Source organism: Ornithorhynchus anatinus, chromosome 1, assembly GCF_004115215.2.
Source record: "Ornithorhynchus anatinus isolate Pmale09 chromosome 1, mOrnAna1.pri.v4, whole genome shotgun sequence".
Taxonomy (NCBI): domain Eukaryota; kingdom Metazoa; phylum Chordata; class Mammalia; order Monotremata; family Ornithorhynchidae; genus Ornithorhynchus; species Ornithorhynchus anatinus.
The window spans coordinates 90,053,675-90,065,829 of NC_041728.1; the positions used below are offsets into that span (position 1 = coordinate 90,053,675).

At 42.8% G+C, this 12,155-nt stretch overlaps 1 non-coding gene across 1 annotated transcript; it reads left to right on the forward strand.

Annotated features, from left to right (window-relative positions):
• The first annotated feature begins 11,330 nt into the window (after positions 1 to 11,330).
• On the forward strand, positions 11,331 to 11,468 carry LOC114815874. Its single transcript, XR_003763679.1, has one exon. It is a non-coding gene; the product is annotated as a small nucleolar RNA SNORA7 (small nucleolar RNA).
• Positions 11,469 to 12,155: the final 687 nt, after the last annotated feature.

A 12,155-nucleotide genomic window follows, 5' to 3' on the forward strand; every position in this document is an offset into this window, starting at 1 on the left:
GATTTTTGATTCATTCATTCAATAGTATTTATTGAGCGCTTACTATGTGCAGAGCACTGTACTAAGCGCTTCGAGAGTACAATATGGGAACAGAGAAATCCCTGCCCAATAATGGGCTCACAGTCTTAATGGGGGAGACAGCAAAGCAAAACAGAACAAAACAAACCACTCTAGCACAGACATCATCAAGATAAATAGAATCATAGAGACATACACATCATTAAGATAAAAAGGGTAATAATATATACAAATACGCACAGTGCTGAGGGGAGGGAAAGGGGAAAGAGCAAAGGGCAGGAGAAGGGGGAATGGGAAAGGGAGCCTCCTCAGAGGGAAAGGGGGGCTCAGTCTGGGAAGGCCTCCTGGAGGAGGTGAGCTCTCAGTAGGGCTTTGAAGAGGGGAAGAGAGTTAGTTTGGCAGATGTGAGGAGGGAGGGCATTCCAGGACAGTGGTAGGACGTGGGCCAGGGGTTGACGGTGGGACAGGTGCGAACAGGGACTGAGCTGGTGAGCGGCAGAGAAGCGGAGTGTATAGGGTGGGCAGTAGAATGAGAGAAGGGAGGTAAGGTAGGAGGGGGCAAGGTGATGAAGAGCTTAGAAGCCAAGAGTGAGGAATTTTTGTTTCATGTGAAGGTTGATAAGCAAGCACTGGAGGTTTTTGAGGAGGAGAGTGACAATGTCAGAACGTTTCTGTAGAAAGATGATCCGGGAAGTGGAATGAAGAATAGACTGAAGTGGGGAGAGAGAGGAGGAAGAGAGATCCGAAGGGAGTCTGACACAATAATCCAGTCAGAATATTATGAGCTTGTACCAGGACGGTAGCAGTTTTGATCACCTGGAGAACAAAGCCAGGCCAGTAGGGGAATTTGAGTGGGAATTTATTGCTGCCTGTCAAACTATTTACCACGTATTGTGCTCTCTGAACCCGTATGGATGCTGAATCAACTGTAAATATGGAAGCCCTGTAATGTGAAGACTTGAGCTGACCTTGACTAGAAGCAGAAAGTCTGGTCAACCACCACTCCCAACTGGTAGAAGTGCTAGTATTCAATCCATCACTAAATCCTGTTGGTTCTACCTTCACAACATTGCTAAAATTTGCCCATTCCTCTCCATCCAAACTGCATCCATATTAACACAACCACTTATCCCCTCCCACCTTGATTGCGGTATCAGCCTCCTTGCTGACCTCCCAACCTCCTGTCTCTCCCCATTCCAGTCCATACTTCATTCTGCTATTCAGATTACTTTTCTTCAAAAAACATTCAAGTCATATTTCCCCATTCCTCGAGAAACTCCATCGGTTGCCCATCCACCTCTGCATAAAACAAAATCTTCTCACCATTGGCTTTAAAGCACTCAATCACCTTGCCCTTTCCTACCTCAACTCACTAATCTCCTACTACAATTCAGCCAGCACACTTCACTCCTCTAATGCTAGCCTTCTCACTGTACCCAAATCTAGTCTTTCTCATCACAGACTTCTGGCTCACATCCTCCTGCTGGCCTGGAATGCCCTCTCCCTCTTTAAATCCGACAGACAATTACTCTCTCCTCATTCAAAGCCTTATTGAAGGCACATCTCCTCCAAGAGGCCTTCCTTGACTAAACCCCTCTTTTTTCTTGGCACATAGTAAATGCTTAACAAATACCATTATTATTATTAGAGAAGCAGCGTGGCTCAATGGAAAGAGTATGGGCTTGGAAGATCATGGGTTCTAATTCCGGCTTCGCTACTTGTCAGCTGTGTGACTGTGGGCAGGTCACTCAACTTCTCTGTGCCTCAGTTACCACTTCTGTAAAATGGGGTTTAAGATTGTGAGCCCCATGTGGGACTGTCTGATTACTTGTATCCCCCCCAGCGCTTAGAACAGTGCTTGGCACATACTAAGTGCTTAACAAATGCCATCATTATTATTCTACCACTCCCTTCTATATCACCCAGACTTACTCCCTTTATGCATCCCCACAACACTGAAGTACATATCTGTAATTAATTTATTTATATTACTATCTGTCATCCCTCTCTAGATTCTAAGCTCAGTGAGGGCAGGGAATGTGTCTATTATTATTGTACTCTCCCAAACAGTACAATGCACTGCACACAGTAAGCACTCAATAAATATGATTGAATGAATGAATAGTAAAATTAAACTTGTTTTTGACATACTCCAGTGAACATAATGCAGAGTTTGTGAAATTTTCTTGCCACCCTCTAGACTGTAAACTCATTGTGGGCAGGGAATATTTGGTTGCATTGTACTCTCCCAAGGACTTAATACAGAGCTCTCTGCACATAGTAAATCCCTAATGAATATCATTCTTGATGATGATTAAGGCCAGATTACAGAGGTAGGTGTTGTAGCCACCTTCTTCTAGAGAGGCTCTCTCTCTCTTCACAACGATGCCTATCAAGGACTGCGTTTGCAATCAGACACTCACTAATTTGGGGCCTTCCAGATCACCTGGATGTATAAATGATGAATGTGATTGCTGATTCTCTTGTATTTTACTATCCAAGCTCTTAGACCAGTGTTCTGCACATAGTAAGTGCTCAGTAAATACCTTGGATTGATTGATTTCCACAGCTCCAGAAGCAAAAACCCCTGTCTTGCACTATTGCAGACTGATGAAGATAAAGAACACCTCTACAAAGATTTAATCAAATTCATCTCAGTAGTACTCATGTGGAGAAATTAAATGTATTGGGTGATTTCAATACCAGTGTTGGAAGTGATGCCTACTACTGGGGGAAAATCACTGAGCTGCTTGGTGATGGTAACCTCAACAGTAATTGCCTATTTCCAAGATGGTCAGGTCACATTCATCATTCATTCATCCAATCGTATTTATTGAGCATTAGCTGTGTGCAGAGCACTGTACTAAGCACTTGGAGTAAAATACAACAATAAACAGACATATTCCCTGCCCACAATGAGCTGAGCCACCTATCATAACAATAATAATTTGGTATTTGTTAACCACTTAGCATATGCCAGGTACTGTACTAAGCGCTGGTGTAGAAACAAGATAATTAGGTTGGACACAGTCCCTGTCCCATATGGGGCTCACAGCCTTAATCCCCATTTTACAGATGAGATAAATGAGTCTCAGAGAGGTTAAGAGATTTGCCCAAGGTCACACAGCAGACAAGTGGCAGAGTCAGAATTAGAACCAAGGTCCTTCTGACGCCCACGCCCCATCATGTACCCACACACAGAGCCGAAGGTTGGACGCACCATCATCTCTCATGCTCCAAGCTCTCACCCTGTTCTAAGAACCACTGCATCAAAGCGGACTCTCTACAACGGAAACCTTTGAACGTTAACCTCCTGAAGAACAATGACACCCATTAGTAACTCTGTGATAACCTCCCAGCAGCCCTAATCAAACAAGAAAATCAAATAGCAATCCCCGACATACACAATGAATGGACATTTTTCCATGATCCCTTAATTCAGGCAGTTGTCAAGACACTGGGGATAGCAAAAAATATGACAAGATTGATTTGATGAAAAGACTAAGAGATTAAAGGCCTACTTACTGTGAAACATTGATTGCACCAGCAGTTTCCTGCAGGCCCCAGAAACTCAGGGGAAAAAGTTAGGCCTACAGAAGCCTGCATCGTGACTTGCAAATCAAATTTAGGAACATGAGCAACAAGTGGTGGGATGCCAAAGCAGAAGAGATATAAAATTAGGCAGACTGCCATGAAGCCCAGAATGTCTATACCGCACTAGAGACATTCCTTGACCCTGTACATGCCATTACAATAGCTCTGGAGAGTGAGATCAAGTCATTCTCATCGCAGACAAGAAGAAATCTGAAAAAGATGCCAAGATCATTCCAATATTCTCCTCAAACACCTTCTCCAAGGAGAGCTCCTTTCCTGTACCACCCACTTCCTGCCGCCTCTCTGACTCTCCTATCCTTCCCAGCAGTATCTCAAGAGGTGTTCTGCTTCCTCTCCTCCAAACCCATTCCCTTGTAACTTATTAAATAAAACTCTTGCCTCCTCTCTTCTCTGCCTGACAAATGTCTTCAACTGCTCATTCTCCAATGGCTCTTTCTCCATCACTTTAAAACACTGTTTAGACTGTGAGCTCATCGTTTAGACTGTGAGCCCATTTGGGGGCAGGGATTGTCTGTATCTGTTGCCAAATTGTACATTCCAAGTGCTTAGTACAGTGCCCTGCACATAGTAAGCACTCAATAAATACTACTGAATGAATGAATGTCCATGCATCAGCTGTCCTAAAATATTTCCTCTCCTCCACACCCTCCAGTTATCACCCCATCTCCCTCCTACCATTCCTCTCCTCTTTGAACATTTGTTTACACTCACTTCCTCCATTTCCTGTCCTCAAATAATCTCCGTGACACCGTCCAATCTGGTTTTTATCCCCTTCATTCCATGAAAACTACCCTTTTAAGGGTCACCAGTGAGCTCTTCCTTACCAAATCCAACACCTCTATTCCATCCCAATCCTCATCGATCTCTCTGCTGCCTTATAGTAATAATTATGGTATTTGATAAGTACTTACTATGTGCCAAGCACTCTTCTAAGCTCTGGGGTAGATACAAGGTAATCAAGGTGATCCACATGGGGCTCACAGTCTTAACCTCTCTGTGCCTCAGTGACCTCATCTGTAAAATGGAGATTAAGTGGCCTGCCCAAGGTCACACAGTAGACAAGTGGCAGAAGCAGAATTAGAACCCATGTCCTCTGACTCCCAAGCCAGTGCTCTTTCCACTAAGCCACACTACCTTCAACCCTATGGGCCACGCTGTTCTCCTGGAATTATCTAACCTTGGCTTCACTGACACTGTCCTGCCCTGGTTCTCCGCCTATCTTTCTGGCCTCACCTTCTCAGTCTGTTTCACTGGCTCCTCCTCTACCTCCCATCCGCCTAAGAGGTGTCTCTCAAGGCTCAGTTCTGTATTCCCTTCTATTCACCATCTACACCCACTACTTTGGAGAACTCACTCACTCCCAGTGCTTCCACTACCATTTTTACCATAGATGACACCCAAATCTACCTCTCTGGCCCTGACTGTTCTTGTCTGCAGTCTTGCTTTTCCTCCTCCCTTCGGCCCCCTTTTACTGGGTTGTCCTGCCAACACCTCAAACTTAACCTGTCCAAACCAGTACTTCTCATCTTCCCACCCGAACCCAGTCCTCCCCATGTCCTTCCTATCTCTCTAGAAAACACCACCTCCTTCCCTGCCTCACAAGCCTATAAACCTGGCATTATTTTTGTCTCATCTCTCTCATTCAACCCACATATTCAGTCACCAAATCCTGTCAATTTTACCTATACAGCATCTCTATAATCTGCCCATTTTCCTTCATCCATGCTCCTACTTCTCTGATCCAAGCACTTATTATATCCCTCCTTTACTACCACCTCTTCACTGACCTCCCTGCCACTCCCCATCTCCCCAGTCCATACTCCACTCTGATGCCTGTATTTTTTAAAAAAAAATTACAATTCAGTTTTACATCTCTCTACTCAATGAATCCTAACGGTTGCCCTAATACCTCTGCACTAAACAGAAACTCCTTACCATTGACTTTAAGGCACTCAATCAGTTCTCCCTCTCCTACTTCATTCATTCAATCATACTTATTGAGCTCTTACTGCATGAAGAGCACTTTACTAAGTGCTTGGAAAGTACAATTCAGCAACAGAGACAATCCCTTCCCAACAATGGGCTCACAGTCTAGAAGCAGGGAAACAAACATCAAAACAAGTAAACAGGCATCAATAACATCAATATAAATAGAATTATAGATTATATACATAATAAAATAAATAGAATAATAAATATGTACATATATACACAAGTGCTGTGGGGAGGGGAGGAGGTTAGAGCAGAGGGAGAAAGTCCAGGCCATGGGGAGGGGAGGAGGAGGAGCAGAGGAAAAGGAGGACTTACATTACCCCAATCTCCTATTACCACCTGTCCCACTCACTTTGCACCTCTAACACTGGTTTACTCATTCTACCCTGATCTCATTTGTCTTGCTGCTGACCCTTTGCCCACATCCTCCATCTGGCCTGAATTATATCCAAAAAACTACCTATCTTCAAAGCCCTATTAAAATCCCACCTCTGCTAAAAGCCCTTCTCTGATAGGCCCTCATTTCCCCAATTGCCCTACCCTCTGAGCTACCTGTGCACATAGACTATGCCACTTAAACACTTGATATTCATGACAGCGTGGCTCAGTGGAAAGAGCACGGGCTTGGGAGTCAGAGGTCATGGGTTCGATTCCTGGCTCTGCCACTTGTCAGCTGTGTGACTGTGGGCAAGTCACTTAACTTCTCTGTGCCTCAGTTACCTCATCTGTAAAATGGGGATTAAGACTGTGGAGCCTCACGTGGGACAACCTGATTACCCTGTATCTACCCCAGTGCTTAGAACAGTGCTCTGCACATAGTAAGCGCTTAACAAATACTAACAATATTATTATTATTATGAAAGATCCAGCCTCAGAGCACTTTAGTACATATCCCCAGTCTGTAATATATTTTGAGAAGCAGCATGGCTCAGTGGAAAGAGCACAGGTTTGGGAGTCAGAGGTCATGGGTTCTAATCCCTACACCACCACTTTTCAGCTGTGTGACTTTGTGCAAGTTACGTAACTTCTCTGTGCCTCAGTTCTCTCATCTGTAAAATGGGAATGAAGACTGTGAGCCCCACTTGGGACAACCTGATTACTTTGTATTCCCCCCATCAGTGCTTAGAAGAGTGCTTGGCACATACTGAGTGCTTAATAAATACCATTATCATCATTAATATTTCAATGTCTGTCTCCATCTCTATATTGCAAACTCCTTGTGGGCTGGGATCATGACTATCAACTCTGTTGAATTGTGTTTTTTCAAGTATCTAAAATAGTGCTTGACACAATGAATGCCCTCAAATACCATTGACTGGTGATAACTGGAGGAACCTGTATAAATGCCTAAGGCTTCTTGTTTTCTGATTCCTAGAGCTGTGATCTTTCCTGTGAACAAACTGAAGGGTTTAATTATAACTAATTCACGTACCCATTATAAAATGGAGGCCAAAGAAATTTAAAAAGCCAACATTAACCACTCAGAACAGGTGGAATTCCTGATAGTTCAGTGAGGTACTTTATTAAACCATCATAGCTGTGTTTCTTAAGGGACAGATGTAACTGACAAGATGGTTCACCAAACTACATAAGGTTATAGCACCCTTAGGACTTTAGCTGTAGTAGTTTTTTTAAAAAATAATATCCAACTATATGTTAAATCTGAGAGCACTGCAGCCATGAAAACTTAGTGAAACATAAAAATGACAAGTGGCCTTCAAAGGTGACACAGCCAGACCAAGGCGATCAATAAACACATTATTCTGGCATTCAAGTATTTTGGCATCTTTAAGCTTCTTAATACACATTCCTCATTCTCAGAACCCTGTCATGATTTAGAAACAGGGTTTCATTCAAATCAAAGAGATGCAAAATTACTAAATCACAGAAAAGACCTTTGCATTTCTTTACCTTGTTTCCACTTAACTTGTGTTACCAGATTTTCCAGTTTCCTTCCATTAAATAGTGCTTCTGCTACTGATCACTTGGGAAAACAATCTAGTATAGCCCAACATTTATATTTTTAAAAGGAAATTAAACATATTAAATAAATAGGTAGTGTCCTTGGGATCCATAAAATCAAGGCTCTGAACAGCTTCAAAATTACATGAGCTTCTAAAGTTATTCATCTTAGAGAAAGCACTTGATTAAGTCATGGAAGATTTCAAACTATCCTTTCCTTCGGATATTGACTTTTACCCCCTCCCACTTACCCTTCATAACTAGTATGTGGATTAATTAATTAAAATTCAGGTACACAGCAGTGAATCCAAGGGAAGATTTCAGAGGAAGGAAGTACAGCTAGCTGAACTGTCTGTGAAAGAACAGTTTATTGGAAAACTGTGGTCCTTACCAGGGAGAGGAGCAGAGAAAGGATAGTTTCCTTAATTCCCACTCCCATGAAAGAGTCCCGGGAGTGAGACAAGTTAGGAGCAGACTCTCAATTTCCCCTAAACTAATGTGAATTAATAAGAGAAGGAGGATGGAAACAGGCTGGTGGAAGAATGTAAGATATTTCTAAAAGGTTGGCTTGGGAGGGGAACACAGAGCAAGCTGGAGAAGAATGGGTGAAGACAGTTGATAAATTGGGGACAGTTGATTGGGAACCTTGAAGTTGAATGTGAGGAGTTTGAGCTTCATGTAGGTAAACAGAAAGCCAGTGGAGGCAGTCAAGGGGAGATGTGAGAACAGCAATACCTATGAAAATTATTTATGCATCTGCCTATAGTGTGGATTGGAGATGGCAAAGTCTGGAGTCAGGGAGATCAGTGAGGAGACTGATACAACATTCTAGCTGTAATAGGACAAGGGCATGGACCAAGGTAGAAACAGTCTGAGTGGAGCAGAATGGTTGAATTTGGGAAATACTGGATTGGAAGAACAGTTGGGAGTTGGTAGAGCTTAAATTTGATAGTTGAGAGTGAAATGTGAAGATGCCAGTTTCTCAGAAATGGAGAATGGGGGTGTCATTGACAGAGATGGGAAAGTCGGAAGAAGTGAATTTAGTAGTTCAGTTTGGGATATGTTTGAATGAACATGTTAAATTTGAGATGCTGGCATGCAAGTGGACATGTCCTGGCTTAAAGAAGAAATGAGAAGTGGGGCTAGAAAGGAGAAATTTAGGAGTCAAAGGTGACGATTGAAGTAGTGTGAGCAAAAGAGCTCCCAAGAGAGTGGGGATAGAGTGAGAGAATTAGGGGATCCAGATCGGAGTGTTAGTAATAATAATAATGGTATTTGTTAAGTGCTTACTATGTGCCAAGCATTGTTCTAAGCTCTGTGGTGGAGACAAGGTAATCAGGTTGTCTCACGTGGGGCTCACAGTCTTAATCCTCATTTTACAGATGAGGTAACTGAGGCACAAAGAAGATAAGTGACTTGCCCAAAGTCACACAATTGACAAATGGCAGAGTCGGGATTAGAACTCATGACCTCTGACTCCTGAGCCCATGCTCTTATATTTAAAGGCTGCAAAGTGTCTAAAAGAAGACAGCAAATGAGACTGAGGAGTGGGGAAAGAGGTAGGAAAATCAGAATGTGCTGTGTCTTGCTCACCACCACCCTCCTCACAGCTTGGGATCCCTTTCCCCTTTAGGTAGAACGGACAACTTTCTTCTCTCACCGTCTTCACTGTCTTCAAAGCCCTACTGAAATCAGATTTTACCCAGAAAGTTTCCCTGATCAATTTTCAATCTCCCAAATTAAATCTCCACCAAGAGCCACTTCAGCCTTTCTATGCCACCTATACCTTTTTGTACTCACAGCCTCCCCCAAAGCTCCTAGGTACATATCTTACATGCCCTTCCACTGAAGCACTAACTCATATGTTTTATTTTTGTGTCTGTCTTGTCTACAAGACTGTAAACTCCTTGAGGACAGGCATTCTGTCTAATAATTCTGTTGTACTCTTGCAAGTGCTTAGTACAGTGCTTTACCCAGAATAGGTGCTCAAAACATACCATTAATTGGCAATAAAAAGTTAATTGAGCAATCAATCCATTACATTTATTAAGCACTTACTGTGTGCAGAGCATGGTACTAAGTATTTGGGAGAGTACAGTGCAACAGAGTTGGTAAACATGATCCTGAACAACAAGGAGCTTATAGTCCTACAGGGGACTATATCCTACAGATATCAAAATGGATTAGAGGTAGGGAAAATAGAGTATAAGAATATATATATATATGTATATGTAAATATATATATTGGGGATCTGGGGTAGTGCAAGGTTGACACTGATAGATCAGTTTGATGCACTTCAACTGAGGAAGGAGAAGTTCCATTTGAGTAGAAGATTCATAAGAAGCCTCCCTCTTATTTAGACCATGAGCCCCATGTGGGACAAGGGCTGTATCCAACCTGATGAACTTATATTGAAGTAGCATTGCCTAGAGAAGCAATGTGGCCCAATGGAAAGAGCATAGGCCTGGGAGTCAAAAGGACCTAGAGTCTAATCCCTGCTCTGCCACTGGTCTGCTGTGTGACCTTGGGTTAGTAACTTAATTTCTCTCCCCCTCAGTTATCCCATCTATCAACTGGGAATTAAATTGTGAGCCTGTGGAAGACTGTGTCCAATTTATATTTATCCTAGCACTTAATACAGTGCCTGGTAAATAGTAAGCGCTTAACAAATACCAATATTATCATTACTGTTATTATTACTGAACAGTGGTTGACACAGAGGAAGCACCAATCCATCACCAAAACCTGCAGTCTCACCTCCTGCCTCTCCCCACTTCAGTCCATGCTTTACTCCACTACCTGGATTATCTTTCTACAGAAACGTTCTGGCAATGTCACCCCCCTCCTCAAAAATCTCCAGGAGTTGCCTACCAGCTTTCATATGAAGCAAAAACTCTTCACTTATTGACTTCAGAGCTCTCCATCATCTTGCCCCTTCTTACCTCACCTCCTTTCTCTCCTTCTATAGCCCAGCCTACCCACTCCACTCCTTTGGTGCTCACCTTCTCACTGTGCCTCTTTCTCACCTGTCCCCACCATCGACCCCTGGCCCATGTCCTACCTCAGGCCTGGAAAGTCCTCCCTCTTCAAATCCACCAATCACACTTCCCCCCTTCAAAGCCCTATTGAAGGCTCACCTTTTCCAGGAGGCCTTCCCAGACTAAGCCCCTCTTTTTCTTCAGCTCCCCCTCCCCTACCCATCACCCTGACTCGGTCCCTTTGCTCTACCCTCCCTCCCGACCCCACAGCATTTGTGTATGTATGTACCTATCTATATTTCTATTTATTTATATTAATGCCTCTTTACTTGTTTTGATATCTGTCTCCCTCCTTCTAGACTGTGAGCCTGTTGTGGGCAGGGATTGTCTCTGTTGCTGAATTGTACTTTCCAAGCACCTAGTACAGTGCTCTGCACAAAGTAAGTGTTCAATAAATATGAATGAATGAATGAAATACCATAATTAAGGATCTAGTGATAAGGAGGCAAAAGCAAGAACAAGGCCAGGCATTGCAAGCAAACGATCTGTTGACTGTAAGTTCTAACTCTATTATATTGAACTTTCCCAAGTGCTTAGTATACTTTTCTGCACACAATAAGTGTTCAGTAAATACTACTAAATGATCACCCAACCAAGAACAGCCTTTGTAAGTGCACAGTGTGTCCCACATCGACTTTTTAAACTAAACATCAATTATCAGTGTAACTTGTTGAGTTCCTATTATATGCAGAGTACTTCTCTAAGTCCTCTCAGGTTTGCACCTGGAGAGTTTCCAGTACTCTACCAGTCTCAACTACAGGAGGGAGAGTCAAGCAGAGGCCTGTCCATTCCATTCCTAGCTTGGGCAGTGGCCAGTGAGTGGAAGGCAATATATTACAAGTCAAAACTCACCTGTGCTGGGTAGCAGTGTCACAGGAGATTGTCGAGGGCAGAGACTAGTTTGCTACGTGCAAGGAGGCAACACCTTCTGTATTTTTACAAGAAAATTCTATGGATACCCTACCAGAATGATTGAAGATGGAGTTGGGGCATTCTGGGAGAGGTGTGTACATGGCATCGCACACGACTCGACAGCATAAGACAACAACTACTATTCTAAGTGAATGGAGAATACAGGTGCATCCATGGATGCATTTCACCTTCAGTGGCATCTCCTTCATTTACAGTTATACGTACATGTACACTTCTGCAGAATCATAAAATGTATTTAGTGATGAGTACCAGCTTGGTGGTGATGAGTTTTGAGGGACTTCGTTTTATACACATTTCTTGGATTGATATACTTCTATTCTATTATAATCATGAGGAGCTGCAAGGTGCTGCTTTTAATGCATTTCTTTGCAGAAAATCATATCAATCTCAGAAGCTTGTCATCCAGTCTTTTTGGCTTCCTTACAGTGTTTCGAAGGAGGGTTGATTCACTGTCTACAACAGTATTTCGACCTGGAGCTCCTAAAATGCTGTTGCAGTTCACCCAATCCCTTTCATTTTCAGAGTTGTTTGAGTGAGAGTCTGTCAAACAACAAATCTGTGGAAATCTTGGAAAATGTTGCAGCTTCTTCAATAGA